The sequence below is a fragment of the Rhipicephalus sanguineus genome, chromosome 4 (genome assembly GCF_013339695.2).
Source record: "Rhipicephalus sanguineus isolate Rsan-2018 chromosome 4, BIME_Rsan_1.4, whole genome shotgun sequence".
Classification (NCBI taxonomy): domain Eukaryota; kingdom Metazoa; phylum Arthropoda; class Arachnida; order Ixodida; family Ixodidae; genus Rhipicephalus; species Rhipicephalus sanguineus.
In genome coordinates this window covers 21,929,981-21,952,526 of record NC_051179.1, presented here as the reverse complement: position 1 = coordinate 21,952,526, position 22,546 = coordinate 21,929,981, and the positions used below count along the sequence as shown (strand labels likewise).

The 22,546-nt window shown below is 47.3% G+C and overlaps 1 pseudogene; it reads right to left on the bottom strand.

Annotated features, from left to right (window-relative positions):
- Positions 1–22,546, bottom strand: part of LOC119389591 (mitochondrial sodium/calcium exchanger protein-like) — a 111,883-nt pseudogene that overhangs the window by 23,306 nt on the left and 66,031 nt on the right.

The following is a 22,546-nucleotide window of genomic DNA, read 5'->3' as shown; positions in this document are numbered from 1 at the left end:
TGGACGAAAAGATAACTTGCTGCCGGCAAGTTATTGCCGGCAGCAAGTTATCAGCAAGCAAATGAATTTCAAGCACCATCGTGGCTATGTGCAAGCATACTCGACTGAGTCGCAGAGGGCCTGTTTTCAAACCCAATCGATCCTGAGTATTTTTTTCTGAATTTTTTTTTTCAGGTCTGTCGGTTACCTTTTCATGTCTCTCGGTTACGCCACCGACGGCATCGCGGCGATGAGTCCGCCGCGGTGGTATAGCGGTTACGGTGCTCGGCTGCTGACCCGAAGGTCGCGGGATCGAATCCCGGCCGCGGCGGTCGCATTTCGATGGAGGCGAAATGGTAGAGGCCCGTGTACTTAGATTTAGGTGCACGTTAAAGAACTCCAGTTGGTCGAAATTTCCGGAGCCCTCCACTACGGCGTCTCTCATAATCATATCGTGGTCTTTGGGACGTTCAGCCCCAGATATTATTATTGTCGACGACGCCGCTCAACACTGGAAAGGGCGCCTAAAAGATACGCTCTAAAATACGATCCCTCGAGAGCCTATAGTATGTGTAGCTATTTAGCGGCTGGCGAAGCCTTTTTTTATCAGGCCAGAAAGAGATAAATTTCCGGTGCTTCTATTGTGTCCCGAGCACGGGATGTTCTGCGAAATTATCAGTTACGACATTGCACGCCCACACAATGGTACAAGCGAAAAAAATATAAAAGTCACGTGGCGGATGATAGCAAGGCGCCACTTTTGAGCGCGTTGGGATCTTCGGTGCATATGCATTGCGAGCTGCGGACGATGCTGAATGACATTGCAGTTCATTACGCAGATAATCGTCGACAGACGCTTGATAGGCGGGAAGATTTAATTGAATATTCAGGTACCTTCAGAACCGATACGTGATAATACAGAGAGTTCAGTCCTTTGCGGATAAGTGCTACATTTTACGAAATACCATGGGTTTACCGTGGAGGTGGTGGAGTGCTCCTAACGACATCTTGTGGACTTGTCAAACGCCGACGCGTAAGAAACGTTTTGCTGTTGCTTGCATTGGGTGGTTCACGTCACCGCGGCTCAGGAAAAATGAAAATATAGCCGCGAGTAAGCGGTTACGTATAGTAGCCAGTTCTTCGTGCCAGCGGCTGACCACAATAGGATTATGCATTAGCGCTAAGTCCTGTCTTTGAGCACATGCGCGTCTTGCACATACATAAAGAGTTACACGGTCACTTATGTTTTTGCGTAGACGACTCGAAGGCGAAAGCCATCTTCTCCTACTTTTTATTCTCAATCGATTATATTGAAATAACGCTACTGCATGTTGCACGGGAGTCGCGAGTGGTCACGGATGATTTGCCCGTCCAGATTAAAACAGCACCGACCGAAGTCCTCAGTACGAAGTTTCGGGCGTGACTCAGATAATTCGCTATCAGCTGGACGAAAGCAATAAGTGAAAGCTGTTCTTCTCACGATAAGCTGTGCACCTTTCTCGTCGATCATAATGCAGATAGCCCGACCCTGCTCGGACCATTACAATGTACACTGTAGCGAGAACCATTGTGATTACGGTCATATCTTCGTGCATATGCTTAAGCAACGAATAATTGCATATCGATGAATTCGCTGGCGTTGATAGGACGAGGCATTGAAGAGGATTCATGCAATTACGAAGATTAACCCCCCCCCCCCTCCACATACACACACACACACACACACACACACACACACACACACACACACACACACACACACACACACACACACACAAACACACAAAAGAACAAAAAATTCGGGTAGATCGCTAATCTCGAGTGGCTGTTGATGCCGTGGTGATAGCGTAACGTACTGGTCACGGGATCGACACTATTGCCGCCTCGGCAAAAGTAGCCAGACTCTGAAGATAGTGCGATGCTGAACTCCACTTCCACTTGCGAAAGACCGAACAAGCAGAACTAATATCTGGTGTTTCATGTACCACAACCAAGATACGATTATGAGAGACGCCGTAGTGGAGGGCTCCAGAAATTTCGACCATCTGGGATTCTTTAACGTGCACCTAAATCTAAGCACACGGGCCTCTACCATTTCGCCTCCATCGAAATGCGACTGCCTTGGCCGGGATCGAAAACGCGACTTTGGGGTTAGCAGCCGAGCACCTTAACCATTGTATGCCACCGTGGCGGCCCACCAAACAAGATACGCCCGAGGAAGTGGCACATTGTTTTATTAATTGAATTGTGCTCCCATAGGCAGGGCTTTTTTTTTCTTTTTTCGCACTACGTGTTTCACGCGTGATTGTGGAAATAAAAGAATCAGCTACCAGAGAGAGAGATACAAATTAGGGCAATCAGCTACCAGAGCATCTGTAGAGGTACAAAACAGATAGGGACTCATATAGACCACGCGCGTGTGCCGTTCTGTGAATATACGTGTGCGTGTGTGTGTGTGTGTGTGTGTGTGTGTGTGTGTGTGTGTGTGTGTGTGTGTGTGTGTGTGTGTGTGTGTGTGTGTGTGTGTGTGTGTGTGTGTGTGTGTGTGTGTGTGTGTGTGTGTGTGTGTGTGTGTGTGTGTGTGTGTGTGTGTGTGTGTGTGTGTGTGTGTGTGTGTGTGTGTGTGTGTGTGTGTGTGTGTGTGTGTGTGTGTGTGTGTGTGTGTGTGTGTGTGTGTGTGTGTGTGTGTGTGTGTGTGTGTGTGTGTGTGTGTGTGTGTGTGTTTCGCGAAGTCTGGCTTTCGTCTAGCAGGCAGACATGCAAACAATAAAAGCTAGGCGAACGATCGCTCCCACTGGCGGTCTGGGACAGTTTAGGGACGGTTAATTGAAGCGACCCAGTGCGTCTCCGCCACGCCGGAAGGAAAATTAGTGAGGTGGTCCAGCATTTAGCCTTGGCAAGCGAATCCTCCGCAAAGCCATCCCCCCTCCCCTTATCTCTCACGAAAAGCCAGCCCAACCCATGAGCTATCTTCGGTTAACTCGGTCCAGTGTGTTTTTGTTATCATGGTGCCATCCACTCCTGTTATTATCATGATCTATCATATATGGTGTATCTTTCCATAATATCGTTACAATGAGTCTTCTATAATCTTTTTATACAGTCATGAATGTTTTTTCGTGTGTGATCCGCAGTGAGCGTTTCACGGTATATATGGTGTATATACACCGTTTATGGTGTATACACCATAAGGTGTATATGCCCGGTGCTTTCACAGGCATATACATCTGCCTTTTCGTCACTTACATAGACAATCTCAATGAAATTGTCTAAAATGCTTGTCAACTCTAGTTCCCGGTACGCTCTTATTGACGCGAACATGTTCGCGTGCTATGCCAACCGCTCCGTGCCCGTTTTATAGCGATATGCTTGCGCAACTTCGACCGCTTGTTGCTAGGCATATGCTTCTGGAGACAGGCTTACGTATACAGCTGTTTGTAAAAGAGAGAGAGAGAGGAGAGGGGTATGTTGGTATACGCTCACCGATGGAGTGGGCGATGGTGATTTGCTGCGTGTAGAAGAGGTAGAACGCCCAGAAGGTGGCGCTGATGTAGAAGATGACGTCACGGAGAAACGGCCTCTCCATGACGTTGAAGTCTTGCGTCAGGTACACGGACCCGGCCACCACGCACGTCACGAATATGCCCGCGCCTGCGACGATAAAATCAATGACTCGATGCTCAAGACGTTGAACCACCGGAAATGAAGGGTTTTAAATACGAGTGACGCCACTCCGGGCAGCACGTTCTACACGGCACATCATTCTCAACGCATTCAGACAACGACCTAATGAATATATCAAGTTTTTCCATCGTCTATCAATCGTATCCTCTCTTTTCCATATCGCTTCGACTTATCGAAAGTGAAACATACATGTAAGCTTCTATACTAAAAGGGTTCTTAGGGGGGCTAGTTGGTTCAGGGACATTTTGGCAGAACAGCCAAACGGGACAGTGAACACACAGTCCCGGAAACCTAAAACCAGCGACACAAACGTGTGTCTGTATGGGAAAGCCAAATATATGAAACACTCGAGGATGCTTGACGCCACAAAAACGGCTAAGCTTTATTGGATGAAGCATTTATGCTATCAGCTCCGCCCAAAGCGATGGCTGTGCCGTTGTGGGCGGAATTGTAACCGAGTAAAGCACCTACCTCATCTTGTAATCGTTGTATTGAATTGTCAGAAGTTTGACGCATCCCTCAATAGTATATGCTAATTCGCCCCTGAAGGAACTATAAGATAGTGAATGCATTGCGTGCATTAGGAAAAGCGTGCTTACCGAACAGCTCCCCTATGACGAGCTCGGGCCTTGCCTGTTGGATGCCCGCCAGAGATGACAAGATATCCGGTGCCCCATTGCCGAACGCCAAGAAGGTCACCCCCTTCGGGGCCGTGAGGCCAAAGTCAAGGGTCACACCGAAAGGTGACAATTGCGAACGGGAACACAGTGAAACGACGGCCGTGGCGTCGCTGACAAATAAGTGCAGACAAACTAAGGTCGCTACAGACAGGTCGCGGGATCGAATCCCAAGTCGCGGAGGCCGCATTTCGATGGAGGCGAAATGCAAGAGTCCCGTGCATTCATTTTTAGGCACACGTTAAAGAACACCACATGGTCGAAATTTGCGGAGCCCTCCACTACGGCGTCCCTCATAATTATATCGTGGCTTTGGGACGTAAAATCCCCAACACTTCTAATGAGGTCGCGAACATGTTTTGCAAACAAAAAGGGAGCGCACTATATAATGTCTGCTTGTGTGCGAAAAATTGCGTTAGTGTTCGTGGCCACTGCGCATGCGTCGTACGCTATCGTCTTGGGTACCCAAGTTAAGTGAAGAAAATGGCACATCGCACCCGACGAGCGCTATCTCTGAATGCGTCATTCTAGAACTGTCTGGTATTATAGCTACAACGCAGTGCGCGAAGGAGCCCAGTTCAATTTGACAACTGTGAAAACGAAAAGAAACAACTAGAAACAGATTAAAATTTAAGAAATTAAACGAGAGGACGCACAAAACAAAGTCAGTCGAATGTCAATGGAGCAAGGCTCTGCGGCAGATGAAGCAAGAAAAGAAAGCAAACACAGAAAACAAAGGGAAGTAAATCTGTGATTTATAGGCCTCCCGACGAACCACAATTTATCTTACTCTCTCTCATTCTCTCTCTCTCTTTTTTGGGGGGTGGTTCATTTCGGAGGTGAACGAAGTACAATTCGCTTCATTTCTAGAAATTTCGTTTAAAAGAAACCGTTTTTTTTTTTCTTTTCGGGTAATCAGAATTATTGAATTCATGCGCTTCACGCGCCCAAATTATGTGGTTATGAGGCACGCCGTAACGGGGGACCCCAGGCTAACTCTGACCAGCTAGGCTTCTCGAACAACGCGCACCTAGATCGAAGTACTACACGGGTGTTCTTGCATTTCGCCCACATCGAAATGCGGGAATCGAACCCGCATCATCACGTTTAGCAGCGCTACACTTCGGCTACTAAGCTACCACGGTTGGTCTATCCCGGAAGGATAGACCCACTGTAGACACCTGGTCCAAGGTCAACGATTTCACCTGTACGCTCTGTAAAGCCAGGACGATGAATATTCCGGACCGAGATCAACTATTACGCTCACTCGCATACCTCCGAAACTGGCTAGCAATGGCCAGAGCTGACTAGAACTGGTTAGAACTGGTTAGTCAATGCTGTAGACGGGACATTGGGATGCATTACACCTGGTCTTCTGTTGTGGAAAACGCAGGCCGCAGTCATGTGTGCTCTGCACGTAGCTTCGTTTGTTCTGTGGTGAAGACGCGTAGAGAACCGCACACGTTATATTGATATACATACTTATACGTGACGTGAATCTCTTGTGTGTGTCGTCGTACACGCTACCTGTCACCTTAGGGCATTATAAGCCAACACGCCCTGTTTTGATTCCTAACGTGGCTCTGGTTTTTTTTTCTTTTTTTTTGACACAAAGTGCATGCTCTGGAACACTCGTACTGAATTTGTACCCTGCAATGTGTCCCTAGAGACGATCCGCATAGAGTATAACTCAAAATACCGTACAATACAATATTAGACGGCCGCGAATAAAAGAGAGAGAGAGAGCGAGAGATGTTAAGAGAAAGGTATGGAGGTTAACCAGAAGAAAATTATACGGTTTACTACCCTCTACTGGGGAAGGGGTAAGGAGGGACAGCAAGGTAAGACTTAGAGAAATGATTAAAAAATATAAAGAAAACACACACGCAAGCACGCACACACCAGCTTTTCCTACGCACTACAGCACTACGCACTACAGCACGGGAGTGGCATAGTCGTTGAGCAAGGCCGGTTGACCAGAACTTCGCAGCGCCTTCGGAGATTTCTGGTTGGAAGCTCTAACGTTCCGGCATTTCAAAATTGATTACTCGGACAGCGAAACACAGGAGACAAAAAAAAAAAGGATACGGCAATGTTTTGAGACAGGTGCAAGGAATCCGATATGACGATGAGAGACGGCGTCAAACTGCGAATACGGAGAAAAAGAAGAACCACATTATTTCAGAATGGTAGCAGTGAGGCAGTGTTGCATACCGCTTCCTAGGACGTGTACAATTCAGAGAGAGCGAAGGAACTGAGGAGGATGAGCAGGAGGTGGGAAAGGATAAAAACAAGCCAGGAATGTTAAGCAGGGTTGACTCCAATCAGCTGCCCTTCAATAGGATAGGGACGGGATAGCACCAATTCGATTGCGCGTCGCCAGCGCTCACAGAGTGAAACGTCACTGTAACTTTTTTTCATTTACGAACAAACTGCGCAGCAGGACAGGACCCAAAGAAAGGACAGACAGACGTGTCCTTCGTGTCGTGTCCTGCTGCGCAGTTTGCTAAAGGGCCTTTAAAACGCGCGCATCGAGTTCAGAATACCGTCACGATCAACAATGCCAAGCGCGATAGCGCTACAAGCCGCTGGCGCGCCACGAATTCCAAGAAACAATCCCTTGTCTTCTCTGAGCCTTTCGGTATCCCCGGCGTTGTAGTGACGTCATCATTCGCGTTATCCACAAAAACAACCTGTTTGTCTGCTCGCAGGCACGCGCGCTCGCTGCTCTTCCTCCTCGCCCGATGAGGAGGAGAGACGAGCCGACGAACGGAGCTCAGAGAAGGAAAGAGCGAAGTGGGCGAGGGCCGCTTTTGGATCATCAGACGCGTGTAACTCCTCTATAACGGCCCCGTTTCGAAAAATTGTCGTGGCTACGTGTTTGTTGAGGACTCATGCAAAAATGCAAATTTAGGGGCCCTCTATAAGACGATCCAGTACGAAATCGCCCAATTTTCGACGCTAGTGGCTTTTCTTCAGTTTAGCCGATCTAACGCTGTGAGGAGGTCAAGTGGTCCATTTTCGAAAGATGGACAAGCACAGGCGAAGATAACAGACAGGAAACAGGGGTTTGCTATTTCCTATCTTCACTTCGTCTGTCTCTCCCTCGTCTTGTTAGTTCGTTCAGACTTTCTGAGTTGCGCTTCCTCCGTACTATTTCTTAATCACCCGGATACTCCTGAATAACACCGGAGAGGCTAATGGCATTGTAAGGAGCCATTGTCAACTTGAATGATGAGACAGGAAGCGCGTGATAATGGCCCGACAAGAATCATACGAAAGGTCAACGCTTGTGAGATGCCTTTCATTTTGCTCTACCATACGCTCTTCACGATGGCTTTTATGTGTCTGCAACTAAGGATCCAACCTCAGCAGTAACCCCGTCTCGCAATCACATATAATTTGCCCTCGTGAAGCAGGAAATACTGATAATTAATTATATTATTGGATGATCATCGATAGCCAGAACAGAGACAGAAAACTTTGAAAATACCACATATTTTTTGTTCTCGTTAGATAATAGCAAGCGCGCTTAGAAGCGGCGCCAGAAGCTGTTCGCAATTATTTGTCGACAAACTTTGCAATTCTTTATGACATACAAAAAATATCATTGCTGCGCGAAACTGAAAAAGTAAAAAGAACTAGTAGGGTTGCGCCAAAAAGGTTGAAAGAATTGCTGGAGTGGATATCATGCCTGAAGAGTAGAGCCATGATCCCCCACCCCCTCCCACCCCCGCCCCTAAAGACGGCAGCCGCAGCCGCCATGTTAGTAGGGGAATAATAAAATGTGTTCACAACAAATTGTTAACGATTTAGGGTGCTATACGCACCCTACTATGGGACGGCAGTAAGCTGTCCCCGTTACATTCGAAGCTAGTTCGGTACCATACTTAAAGAAAGTGGTGCTTTCGTGAGCGTTCACCGAAGAAAAAGAGCGTTTTCCTTCCACACCCTACGAGTTTAATATGGCCAGATCTTCAGGCTCAACGTCCGTCTTTGTGTTACTGGTTTCCTTAAAAAGCCTCAAGTTCTTGGCAAATTTTATTGGGGATAATGTCATCAATACATGCCTCCATGCGCTACTTTTGTCGGGAACAACGATCTTTTATTTTATATTTAACCTAGCATTGCCGTTAACAGAGCAAAGCCACTTGAACTCTAAACGGGCACCACATGAAAAACCACATGAAAAGAGGGTGTTTCCAGGGGAAGAGGGGGGGGGGGGGAGGGGGTGCAGACGCTGGCTTCACTTTTGCCGGTAATGTGCGAGAGCTTCCACTCCAGATTTTTAAAGACGATATGGACAATAGTCTTTCTTGGGGAACTTAAACGGAGAAATTTTGGTCTGTCTTTCTGTCTGTCTTTCTGTTTGTCGGCACGTCACTCGATTCAGCCACCCGGCCAAAGTTGAACCACTTGCCCAAGGGCCAGCCATCTTGAACAGCTGACTAAGTTCATACTTGTGTACATTGTCGATCAAAAAGCAAACATTACGCATATCTGAGGCGCAACATCACTAAGTAAGTATTAAGTGGTGTGTTGATAGAAAATAGATAGACACGTAATTCTAAAGACCCTCGTTTCTTAAGCTGCGCTGAAAATGTGACTGCGCTGAAACTTGCCTTCCTCCGTGCCCTCTGCACAAGCTCATTGTTGTGTTTCGGTTTCAGTTCAGTATTGCACTGCACGAATGTCAGGGGGCGCCGCTCTGGCATTCTTGTTTTACCCAGGCGACGTGAAAATAAAAGAGTGTGTGGAGAGTACTCGTTGAGTGCGGACGTTTCTTCTCCTTCGGCGGTTTGCGCCAAACCGCGTGTTCGGGCTGGCAGGCGTCCCCGCCGGTCGCGTTGGTCACCGCCGGTCTTCGCCGGCTGCGGCGCCGGGACTACCAGCCCGCAACACAGCACTCATATTTCTTGACGTATTGCCAGATGGCGTCCATATTTCACGCAGCGCCTCTTCTATCGTCTTTAGACGACATTTGCAGCGAAGCACGCAGATACGCGGACAATTTTTTTAACCTCCTTTGGATGAGCAGGCGTTGGGTTGAGGTTCGCATGAGCCCACTTGCGCTTCATGTTGCACTAAAAAAAAGAAAGAGAGTCCTGCAGAAGGATTTCTTTCTTGGGCTAGTTGGTGCTTGCTAAGAATCATCATGTAGTTCGCGCTACATGATGATTCTTAGAGAGAGAGTCGTTTGGCTCCTTTTAACAGCGAAGCTGTTAAGCACGGCATGAAAGCGGCTGCTCCCCGCAAAAAACATCGCTGTACCGTTGCCAAGCCGCGCATGCGCCATAGCAACAGCTTCGGAGGAGCCGCGTCGAAGCTACCGAAATGACTAACTGCGCTAAGTTTAAATGAAAAAAATGTAGAAGCTTGCACTCGGCGGCGCAAAACTTGATAACAGTGAAGCTCGTCGACCCAAGAGCCATGAAAAACTGAAAAATAGCCTAGCTTAAGCCAAGTTTGAAACCTAGCTTCACTGGTATCATGTTAACGTGTGAAGCAGCGCAGGGGGACAAGGCATAAAAGGAACGAAACGACAGGACAACCGCTGCACTCGCCAAGGAAGTGATCGAGGCCTTCCATATCACTAAAAGAAAAGATGATTGCATCAGCCAAGCATCAGTAGTTCTAAGCGATTGCGAAGTGTCTTTTTCGGAAGATCACCAAAAAACTGTTGTAACTTGAACGTCATGGTCACACGTGGTACGCTTTCATGTATGTATATCAACCATGTTTTTTTTTAAATAAACTAGTTGCGAGTGCAGCGGTTTTCCTTTCGTTTTTCGTTCCTTTTGTGCCCTGTCTCCATGCACTGCTTCACACGTTAACATGAACTACCACCAACTCGCCCAACTGTGAACTTTACTAGCTTAGCTTGCGCGGCCGAGTGCAAGTTTCTTTTTCTTTTTGTGTGCATCCCGACTTGTCACGTATATGAGTCTCCTTAAAGAGACACGTGGACTCCCTTTGGAGATCGTTATACTCTTGTCGGAGAGTCGTGGGACTGAAGAGAGAGTTAACGTGTCCCTTTACAGAGAACCGTACACTGCACAAGTGGCAAGTCACCGAAAATGACACGTACGCCCCCCCCCCCCCTTTTTTTAACACGAAACTGTTTTATGACTTTCATGACGCATTTCCGTCACGGAAAAACGTCAGCAAAATGAACGCCATCAGATGGCAAAGAAAAAAAAACTATAGGAAAAAGTTCCCTTGACTTGAGTCGAACCATGACCTCTTGGTCCGCGACAATGCCTGGCGGGCGTTTAGCCTACTAAGCTACCGCCAAACACAGTGCAGAGGATACATGAACGCGCCTTTTATCTTTCACACTTTTCTTTCACACAGCTCTTGAATAGATGGATGTTATGAGCGTCCCATTTATAATGGGGCGGTGACATGTGTGACACCAGGCTCGGGAAAATAAAAACTCGCCGTCGCTACGACCGTCCTATTCGGCGCGTTTCCCATAGAAGTGTAACTTCGTCAACACTTTCACACCGCGAGGCAGGGGCGTAGCCAGAATTTTTTTTTTTTGGGGGGGGGGGAGGGGAATTCAACCATACTTTATGTATGTTCGTGCGTGCGTTTGTATGTGTGCGTGCACATATACACAAGCAAAATTGAAAATTTTCGGGAGGGGGGGTTGAATCCCCCCCCCCCCTTGGCTACGCCCCTGTCGCGAGGAGGTGGCTTTAGCCAAAACCTCGCCCATAGCATCCATCCATATCGAAAACGCTTGCCTGGCTGTCGCACCGCGTTGCCTGCTCGCCATGTGAGAATTAACGGCCAGACTAGAGGGAAGACACGACGCGCGTAGCGTTTCTGTTCGTGTTTCACGAAGCTTTGGAGGAGTGCATATTAAGTAACAGCGTTTATTATGCTTGTTGCCATCTTTGCGCGGGATTCACCATATGCGGTGTCCGCGTGTATGTTAAGAACTTCAGCTACCGCAAGGGTTAAATCGTGATCATGGGCGTTAGTCGTCGGTACAGAGATGTACCACTTGGCGTCAACGTGGGTGCGTCCACATGAAGCGGTGCTATATCTGCCAAACAGCAGTAGACATTGTACAAGCTCTCATCTACCAATGCGCTATAAACAGTCAACTACTTCTGTGACGACACGTTTCACTTTCGTGTTATATCGATTCCAATGACGGAGGGATCGGCCATCTTTTTTTTTTTTTTCTTAGAATGTAGCCGCCTACGGTACGCGGTATACTGTCCTTCGAGAGCTGTGTTGCTAAATAACTAAGCGATCAACAACTTCGTAAACCGCAACATGCGACTCCGCGCTAGGGTACCCTCATTCCGTACATTGTGCGAAAGACAATGACTCGTTCAATTAAAGACGTTGCATGGAGCAACGGACGATACGGGATGCCTGGCCATTTATCGATGAGCTTTAGCGCCTCGAATCAACAGCTGGACTTTGAGAGATGCGTTATCGGGTGTCGCCGTTTCATCGTTGACTTGGTCACTGGCTGCTTCAGCAACTGTAACGCGAGGTCCTTCGGCTTGACGTGGTTTAACGCATGTACCGAGGCGGGGTTAGGTAATGTATCAAATTTAAAAGCGCGATTTTTCTTCTAGACTACATAACAGCGCCCCTTCGTTCTTTTTCGTGTAGATTTGCACATTCACAAGCATTGCGCGTTCAGAACGTGCAATTGCTCTCCTATATAGGAACAATTAGAGATCGTCTAAATCACTCTGAATCCACCTTGACAGCCTCATCCATCGTTGCTTCAGAAAAGTCTAAATGGCCTATACGCTTCAGGGAGAGTCCCACAATTTGAGCACGTAAGAATGCCAAAGAAAGCATCGAGCAGGAAAAGAAAGAGAGAGAGAGAGAGAAAAGGAAGGAGTGAGCACTCCTGAAAAACTCACAAATCATCAGCCGTGATCCCCAGGCCCACGAACATGACGAGTAGACCGAGTGTCTTGAAATAGACGAGGAAAAAAAAAAAAAAAAAAAGAAGGTTATCGGAAAGCAGTAAGCATGGGTCACCTTTATAACCTCTATCAGAAGAAAGACTTTTACGCCATCGTCCGGACATAACGTCGCAGAAGAAGGCTTTACAAGCACTACTCGCCTTCCTGCGATCCACTGGTCTGTCAGAGCGCCTCTGAGCGGAACGCTCTTGTGTGTGTGTGGTTGTGACTGTTTTTTTTTTGTTTTTTTTTTCTTATTATTTATTTTCTCTCTCTCGCTTTCAACCCCCTATTCCCCAACCCCAGTGCAGGGTAGCATACCGGATGCAAACTTCTGGTTAACCTCCCTGCCTTCCTCTGCTCTTTCTCTTTCTCTTCTTAACATTGTTTCAGTTCTATATCCCTGATTACTCATTCACAAATACTGTAGTTGACACGTTCTACCTTGAGCTTAGTTCCCCACAGGAGTTAACGCTGAATCGTTCTTTTTGTTATAGCAGTTAGTATTAGCAGATGACTTCATGCACTTGCAGGTGTCGGTCTATCTAAGTCTGTCTTTACCTTTTCGATATCAACGCGGCAGCCGCGTTGATAGCAATGAGATTATCGAAATTCCGATCGTCCCCCATCGGAATTCTGACCCTACCATGGCAGTGCCAACGAACAGTTCCTTCTGTAGTCATTGCAGCATCTACGCAGCGCGCTCGTTTATTTCGTTGTTTCCAATGCACGAAAGCAAGAAGAAAGGACTCTGACACGTTTATTGAGCCATCCGCGGACATCTTACTGAATCACTTCTCAGGTACAATGCTGGGCGACTGAAATGCGATACCCGGAGCGCGTGGCTGCTGGTGGTGAGGATGACGGTGAGTGCCAGAGCGTTCGTGACGCGTGGTGACTGTAGACATCAGCAAGAAAAACAACTGACAGGGTCCCTTATGCATTCGCCTAAGAAGATTCGAAGGCGAAAGCAATCTTCTTTTAGGGGCGAAGCTCCTTAAAGCGGCACCCGTTCGTCCCTCGTAGTCGTAGCGCGTAACCAGTCGTAACGCTAGAACCAGATCTTGACCTCCAAGGTGGTGCCGGTGGGAGATTTTTCCTGTGCGTTGTTGAACAATAAAAAATTCGAAGCGTGCGCGTTAACTAAAAGCCGAATTCTTCTGTCTCTCATTCCCCATTAGCAGCCATTGGCATGTTCCAGTAGGAAACGTTAGTAAAGTAGAAGTGTAAATGTTAGCTAAAAGCCGACTTCTGTCTCTCATTCCCATTAGCAGCCATTGTTTACCTCCAAGGTAGTGCCTGGTGAGATTTCTCCTGTGCGTGATTAAACAATAAAAATTTTGTTCAAAACGCCGTTGATTGATGAAATAAACCAACTAAAGACGCCAGATGTTTTCTAAAAGCAAAACGAAAGAACGCCGGATGTTTCTAAAGCAAAACGAAAAGATGCCAGCTGCTTAACGAAAGACGCCAGATGTTTTCTAAAGCAATGGTTTTCTAAACAATGAAAATTCACAGCGTACATGTAAAATTAAAGTGAGCTGCAAGTCGTCATAACTCTCATCGAACCTTTAGTATAAACGCGCCCAATCTCACGTCGGTGATGATGTACTGGGCAGAATTCACGGAAGATTCACGGTTTACCGATGAACCTCCGCAGCTTCGCCCACTCATCATCATTCACTACGTGGATATGCTGTGATTTTTTCTTCGCAGTCGGTGTATTGATCCTCCCATGCCCCGCTCCGAAAACTTTCTGCACCTAACGTGGTTTTCCACGGCCTCCGTGATCGGAAGCATTGCAAGCTTTCTGCATCCCACCTAGTTCTGTACTGCCTCGGTGATCAGCCCACCTTTGACCAAACGACGAAGTCATGTGATGGCGACATCATGTGACGTCACGTTGCGTGAAGTCATCACGAAGTCATAGTGACGTCAGAAGTTTTAGCTATCTGTGACGTCACTGTGACGTCATCAAGTGATGATGATTTGTTGAATCGTGTTGACGCTGCCGACGCCGAGGTCAATTTTCGCGTTTGATGAGGCATCACGCACAGCACGAACTCGACTGAGCGAGATGGTAGGTACAAAATACTTGGAACTCACTACAGCTGCACTTTGTACGAGCTGCACATGCCCGGTGATTTTACTTTGCAGTAAAGTTCGTTCGTAAGCTCGATCTACCGGTCACCGTTCCGTTGTGTGACAGCCCCCCTCGCTTGTTTTTTTACGTGCTTGAGGTCAGAACGGCCGTTGTGCGCGATGTGCTATACATTCCACTGAGTGACGTCATCGGTGTTTTTCGCAGCTTGACATCCAATTAACCGAGACATCGACGTCAGTCCCGTCTCCCGCTTGAATGTGACACGCTTGCACGTTGTGGAGACGGATGGTGGCAGGTGGCGTCATAAAACAAAAATGCGAGTGGACCACACGGGCTGAAAGCGTTCTCCTGACCAGGCCACTCGCAAGTGACGTGTTCTGCCATTGCTATGTGCTGCGCTCAGTAAACCTTTCTATTTCTTATTATTTCCTTATTTTTCTCTTTCTTTTATTGTTTTGTTTTTGAAGCGAGGCTACAAGTAAACACTACTACATACCAGAGTTCGTTTGAAACGCAGCAATTCTCCAATCGTGGAAAACTTCCGAACGTATTTTAATCGGAATTCAATACGTTGCAAAGAACATATGAGCGCTACGATTATTGTGAGTTTGTTGTTTGGACTACTTGGCATATTACATTCGTGCGTTATGCGCACAGCGTGTTTATATTGAACAATGTGCACATCCCGGTCGCTTCTCTTGTATTGTTCCGGATTGGTTTGTTTGTATCTATTTCCTGAGGCCTAGCATGTTAGTTTCGTTTGTGTAATGTGTATATGTATTTATGGGCAAGTGTGAGGAAGAAATTTCTCGACTGCGTATCGGAACGGCCGGCTCTAATGCAGCCTACCTTCCTATCTCTGTGCAATTATTAAATAACAGGTGACGCGGAACTCAAGCGAACAATTTATGGTTGAGTGTTATGGCTTTTGATATGTTACTTTAAGCGGGAAAGTTATGTTACCTTAACAAAAAAAAAAGATTGGAGAGAAAACTTACGAGCACGACCAGTCCCGGCACAGTCTGCCCTGACCCGAATGCGCAGTAGACGAACGTGGTGTAAGCCAGGTACTGCTCGTCCGAGTGGCATTCCTCGTTGCCGTACACGAAGTCGCACTGCTGGCTCAAGTTCAGGTGGTGCACTCGGTCGCACTTTGGGCAGCACCGGAGTAGTCCCGAGGAGGCAGCGCCCGACGTCACGTGCGAAAGAAGAAGAAAGAAAAGAAACGGCACAAAGCTTAGATAGAGAAGTGGTTTCATAAAGAAACAGCACTGAACGACACGTTGTGACAGTTCAGTGACTACGTTTATGCGTTGTTTTTAGACAGTGCTATTGTCATGACACAGTAGTGTCGTTACAGACTCTGTTCTCTTCCCTTCTTTCGCATCCCCTTTCCCCTTCCCAAGTACAAGGTAGCCAACCGGAGAAGTCGCCAGGTTAACCTCCCCGTCTTTCCTTTACCTTTCCCTCTTTCTTAATTGCATGATTGCAAGATAGGCGCTACGACACTTTCACTGTGCTTCCGTAGCCTAAAGAGCGCAACAGCGTAAGTTCCGATCGACGTCACATGCGGGAGAGTCACGTGACCTGGCCAGAAACGTCCCGTACGACGTCACACCATCCCCAAACTTTGAATCAAACTGTACGGTTCTGTCTGGCGTTGCATACGTATCGCTGTTTTGCCAGTGTCACTGGTTGGTCCGGGTCACTGGCGCACAAGTAGCATACGCCGTGCCGCTTCGCTGTTGTCACTATTTTGCCAGCATCACTATACTGCCAGAAAAGGAGTCAACAGCGACGTGGCGCTTTACCATATGACGTCATCCGTGACGTTTCTGTTCACGTCACGTGATTCTCCAGCGCGTGAGGGAGATCGCAAGTTCCGCTGCTGCGCTCTTTAGGATATGGAAACGCGCGTTACCGACGACGGCCACTGGGTATAAACGAAGTAAATGAAATTACGTTGTAAACGCCTCAGCACACACTTTCGAGGAAGCAGACAGAAAGCCAGAAGGCTCGTAGGTTAGCCAGAAAAGATTTTGGTTGGCTACCCTACGTTAAAGGGGTACTGACACAAAATTTCGCGGCCGAGATAGCCTGCGGGATCGATTCTCGTGAACATGCGTATATCTCCTGCAAAATATCAACAGCGAACATAGAAGGTATTTTAAATGAATATTGAAGTTTGCGTGAGCGATCGACACCCTCGAGCTACTGACACCCTCAAAGGTGACCCTCGGTGGCCCACGTACTTCCCTCAGGTGACCACGCTGCAACAAGTTATGATGACGTCATAGCCGTTTTTCTTTTTTTTTCTTTTTTTTTGCCGCGTTCGCTCCAGCAGCCTACTTCTCGGCGGCTGCTCGCGAACCGCGCGGAAGTGCGTCACAGTTCTGTGTGCTGACGTGATCGAGCGCTGTACCCGCTAGGTGGTGATAGTCGCACCCGGAGGCTTGTCTTTTTTGAAACCGAAACTTACATTGGTCGGTAATGAGGAGCCTGTGATTAATTATCTGTCGCGCACTGCAGCAAACGATGTGCCGTGTTATGACTAACAGGCCTTCAGCAACACATTGCAGCAAAAAAAAAAAAAAATACGCGAGGCCAAAATTTTTGTGTCAGTACCCCTTTAAGGGATTGAGGAATGGGAATAGAAAGATGAGAGAGAGGGGGGAAGGGTAAAATGCAATGAATTCACTGGAGCGTGCGGGACTGCACCGCAAGTCAGAGGCGTTAGCACACGTCGTCCTCAAAACGTACAAGAGTGCCTTCAATGCCTTGTGGGCCGACGAGAGATGGGCACGGTGTTTTATAGTGGCACCTGCACAGAAAGTGGCCGATCGTACAGTCATCGCAGTGCGTGACTGTACGATCGTGACTGTACCTTGTGGGCCGACGAGAGATGGGCACGGTGTTTTATAGTGGCACCTGCACAGAAAGTGGCCGATCGTACAGTCATCGCAGCACTCGCGTCTCCGAGACAAATCGAGGACAACAGCAGAGCAAGTGGTCCATGTTTCCTTCGGTGCCGAAAACATCGCGTGCCGTGCAGTCTGTCGTTCCAGTTAACGTTGTATATATGCCATCGTGAAGGCAACTCCCAACAAAAGGCGATAGAGAAGCGAAGCTTTGCGTCGATGAAGACCGGATGGAGGTCGGAGTTGCAGTTTAACTACATTCTCTCTTCTCATTTCGACAGTAAACACGTAAGCGCACGCCCAAGTCATGCGGTGCATGCGCCCTCGGGCGTATTCAGGCACCGAGCTCTCATTGGGCTAAGAAAGCCGAGGTATCGCAGTGAATGTGCATCGCGTCCTTCCTGCCCTCGCTGTGCACTCTGCCAATGCCGCCAACTGCGGAAAGCTTCAGCGCAAGGTGCCTATATGCAGCCAAGCTCGGAGAGCGTGTTTTCTGCAAAATTCGGCCTATTAGCGCGAGGTCGCAACGGCTTTCAAGAGCATTCGCACGTGAGGGGGTGTTGCACGATTACCTTGTGCTCCTTTCGAGCTGCGCCTACTGGCAAAATATATTCCAGCTTGCACTTCTGCATCTCTCAGCAGAGCTTGTCCTCGACGGCCATACATACATACAGTGCAGCATCTGTTTAACCAGGGTACTAGCCAGATTTTATTTAAGGGGAGAAGTGGTTTCTGTATCCCTGTGTACGTGTGTTTATATGCGCGTGCGTGTCAGCGCGTGTGAGTGTGCGTTATTCACGTGTAATGGTAATAAAAATTAACGAGATACAGAGACAAAAACATTCAGCGCGATTTAGCGGTAAGTGCGAGAAAAATCCGCTAACCCTATAAACCTTGCCCCGCTCGGATCCAGAGCAGCAGCAAGGCTTATTCAACCGAGTCCGGACGGTGGCAAAAGACGATGGTCTTCCGGACTAGGAGGTCCGATCCACAAAAACTACTCTTAATTTTTTACTAATGAAAGTTTTATTCTCCCTCGCTCGCTTGATGTGCCCATATAATTGCTATCACAACAAAACTGCACTTACGAATGAGGAAGCAGGACGTATATCGGCAGCCAAGCACCGTAACCACTGAAACCCCGAGGCGGACTAAACAGGCAGCAAGAAGTTCGTAATGGTCGAAGAAAGGTAGTATCAGCTGCTGTTCCTACCCATTTGCTTGCAGTTACCAATTTTTTACCAAATTTTTTTGAAAGTGTAGAACGAGTTATTAAATATTGAAACTGAACCACGTCAGTGCGTATGCGAGAGCATCGCTGAATTCAGACTGAATGAAAACAATGTTGAAAGTCACAAGAGCGGAGCGCCTACGTTAGCCGACATTAGCCAGTGATAGACGTTATGTAGCCCAAACCAGCCGATATTAGCAATCAGTTAGGGACGTTTAGCCAACGATAAATATCAAACAGTCAACACGATTGAACATTAACCAACGCTCGCAGAGTAAATGCGGTTGGTGAGGACGTATCCGCTCACAGTTCACAAATCACAGGAAGAGAGGGTTGTCGGTACGCAAGATGTTCTCGAGCACATAGGCACGTGCAGGGTCCTCACATTAGGGGGCCCAAGTTTCACCATCCTGTTGGTCGCGTGCGAAATAAAGTGAGCTCCGCAATAATGGATGCAAAGGTGAAAATGAAGCCATGACGTGCTTCTCACAAAGGCATGCCATTGTTCCCCGGATTTCCGGGGTGAAATTGGGAAGCAAACAGATCATTGAATGCCACATCAGGGGTCTTTGGTCACCATTATTGTCAGAAAAGCATGCGTAGCCATAACCCTGCGCATTAACATTTTATTTTATTTCTCCTGCCGCAAGGTCTAACCTATTACATGCAGAAATAAAGACGTTTAAAGAAATGACGCCAATGAAAATGATCCGGGGGAAAGGCGGGGGGGGGTGCACTCTGACCCCCCCCAACCTGAATCATTTAAAAAGGGGCGCCAGTCGGCCCCATACCTCTATTCAGTCGGGCTTTTCACGTCATTTTTTTTTTTTCAATGCGCAGGGTTATGGCTGTACGAACGTCTGCGCTCGATCATATCAAAAGCAAACAACAAGAGAGGCACGAAAATATTTGTCAACGTACCAATCTTCCGCAGTGCGTAACATTCATGGTTCACAGTCTCAGCGGGCATATAGTAAATCCGAGCAGCCACGGCCCCCGTCTCGCGCAGTTCTCCTTGTGATACCACAATACGTTCTGCCACAATGCGAGAGCTCTTAGCATCTGTACCTGCGTGGAACCGCCGTCGTCGCACAACTGTCCTATACGCGCACAGCAGGGAGGGAGCTGGACAAGTTCGCCGAGCGGCGTGCGCAAGCGTTGCGAGCGGTGACTGTGCTGCGCGAGGTTTTTATATTTCATTTACTTGACGTGCTCCGGTAGTATCACGGCTGCGTGTTCGATTGCCTGCAGCGCGACATACCTGGGCTGATTGTCTGGCGGCTGCTGCGAATATGAGAACATACGAAGATGTATGTGTTATTGGAGGTTGCCCATCCGTTTACAGATGTTTTCCTTTTTTCACGTTTATACGTATTTTTGTCAATCTCTTCGTCATTTTTTTTCTTTAATCTCTTACCTTCTTTCCTCCTTCTCTTCTCCTACCTTCGTTTCCTCTATCTCTTCCCTCCTCCCGAAAGAGTAGGCAGGTGTTGTGCCCCTCTAGGTGGCAGTTTGTCAGCCTGATCTCTCCCTGCTTCCTCTGTGTCCCTGTGTATGTGTGTACGAGTATCAAAGAATAATAAAATTTCCTGACGCACAATGCTGCTGGCTCTTTCTGTTCTCTGTATTTTTTTTCTCTTTTTATGTGGTGGTTCTGGGATAAAGAGATATTGGAGAATGTCGTTTTCTGCTCTCTTATTTCCTTTTTTTTCTACATTTTCATCTCACTTTACAGTTTTTGGTGACGACTTCTTCTATCACATTTTATGCCGTAAAACTCATTTCCCCAACACAAGGTCGTCAACCGGTTCAAGGACTGACTAACCTTTACATAAATAAAAAAAAAACTGCCCGAATTTACGTACGGAAAAGGAAACATCACACGAGGACGGGCGCTGACTGCCAGCGAAGCTCTATTTAGATGGATACTTACCAACGAGATTGCATCCAAACACTTTTAAGTAACCCCCATCTCTATTCATTCATTCCTGTCCCCCGCCCCCTCTTCCATGTGTCGACTTATGTACTGAAAATGAGCTTTTACCATGCAAAACATGAGAAAGTAACCACATAGTCCATGTACATGGAGTTCCTCTCTCTCGAGCTCAACTACGATAATGAAAGAAAGCAGCGTGTTTTTTTTTTTCATATTGTCACGTGGTTGTGACGGTGAAGAAGGTTGCAGTAAGAGCGGTAAATGTAAATATCTCTATTGGGTGACAGTCATCGGCATTCAGTAATATGATCGTAATACATAACTGTTGGGATTTTTACCTCCAGAAACCACGATATATTTTATGCGAGACGCCGTACTCGAGGGCTCCGGAAATTTCGACCGCCTGGTGTTCTTTAAACGCACCTAAATCTAAGCACACGGACCTCTAGCATTTTGCCTCCATCGAAATGCGGCCGCCCTGGCTGGCATTCGATCCCACGACCTTCGGGTCAATAGTCGGGCACCATTACTAGGAGATCACCGCGGCGGGAATATGATCGTCGGCAAAACGCATCGTCTTTTATACACGAATGATCGAAACATCCAGCGTTATCGCTCGTGCTCGCGTCAGCTCCAGAATAAACTCGACTATTCGTGACGTGCGCGCAATCTTATCAGAAAAGTCTCAAACAATCGAGAAGCTTCCCAAACATTCGCGACGTAGCCTGCGTCGAGCGATGGTAACAGCTTTTGTTCGTGAAACCCGATCACATAAAGTAAAGAACTAAGCGCGCGTGGCTATATGTAAATATATGGGACTGTGCTCACGCGGTAACAGTTAACAGCTGTTTCTCGACACAGCATGGTCGCTCCCTGTCTCGCCTTTTTTTTTCCGGGTTCTGGAGCTTGTTGCGATGAAGCGCGCAACATGAGGCGGTATAGAAACAGGATTGCATGGTGTTGGTTCCCACTCCTTCGTTGGAACGCACAGATGTGTGCGCACGTCTGTATACGTGCCTGCACACCTGCCACTAGCTGCAGTGCAAAGAGTCAGAGACGGTACCATGCTTGTTTCTGCAATATCCGCTGCACCACTGGCGTAGCCATGTTTTTTTTTTTTTTTTTTGGGGGGGGGGGGGGTTCCAGCCCCCGCTCAAAGGTGAGCAATTTTGACTGTGTACATATACACGCATACATACAAACGCACACACGAACATACAAAACGAGTGATTGAACCGCCCCCCCCCCCCCTATAAAAATTATTGGGTACATCCCTGCACTGCATACCGTGACGTCGTCTTGACATTAGGTGGCTTTAGTGCCGGGGAATTTAAGCCGCTTGCGTACGCACCTGCGTACCTTTGTACTTCCAGCCGCAACCAAGGAGAATACAAAGGAACGCAAGGGCTTGCGTACGTAAGCCGCTTTGAGGACTCGGCACTAAAACTTGGCGATCGAAACCACGATCATTGTGCCATATCGGAAGAAAACGTCGTATCAACTCACACAAACAAGACGCGAGACTAGAAGAGCCTCGTCTTTTAAGGTCATACAGCGTTCTATCAATGTTTGATATTTTAACGTTCTATACATCTCAGTCATGTCAAAAACCCCTTGCTACATAAACAATGGAGAGAAATATGAATATTTAATGAGCATCTGCTGTAACGTGTTCGAGGCGGTGCACGCACTGGTTGTTCACCCTACCGCTCACGGAAGTGTGCGCCTCGTTTATGCCTCGAATAGTTATGTGTGTCTATATATATATATATATATATATATATATATATATATATATATATATATATATATATATATATATATATATATATATATATATATATATTGTACCGGTGCGCATCGGCGCCCGCTCTGTGCCAGCGAAAGTGAAGACGATGACGTTCGTGTGTTGCGCGCTCGGTCTGTTTTCTGTGCTGACGCTGTCTCGCATTTGTGACCCTTGTGCCAGGCGCCGTGCCGAACCTCTTTAGAAGAACCCGCCTGTTGCATTATATACAATATATATATATATATATATATATATATATATATATATATATATATATATATATAT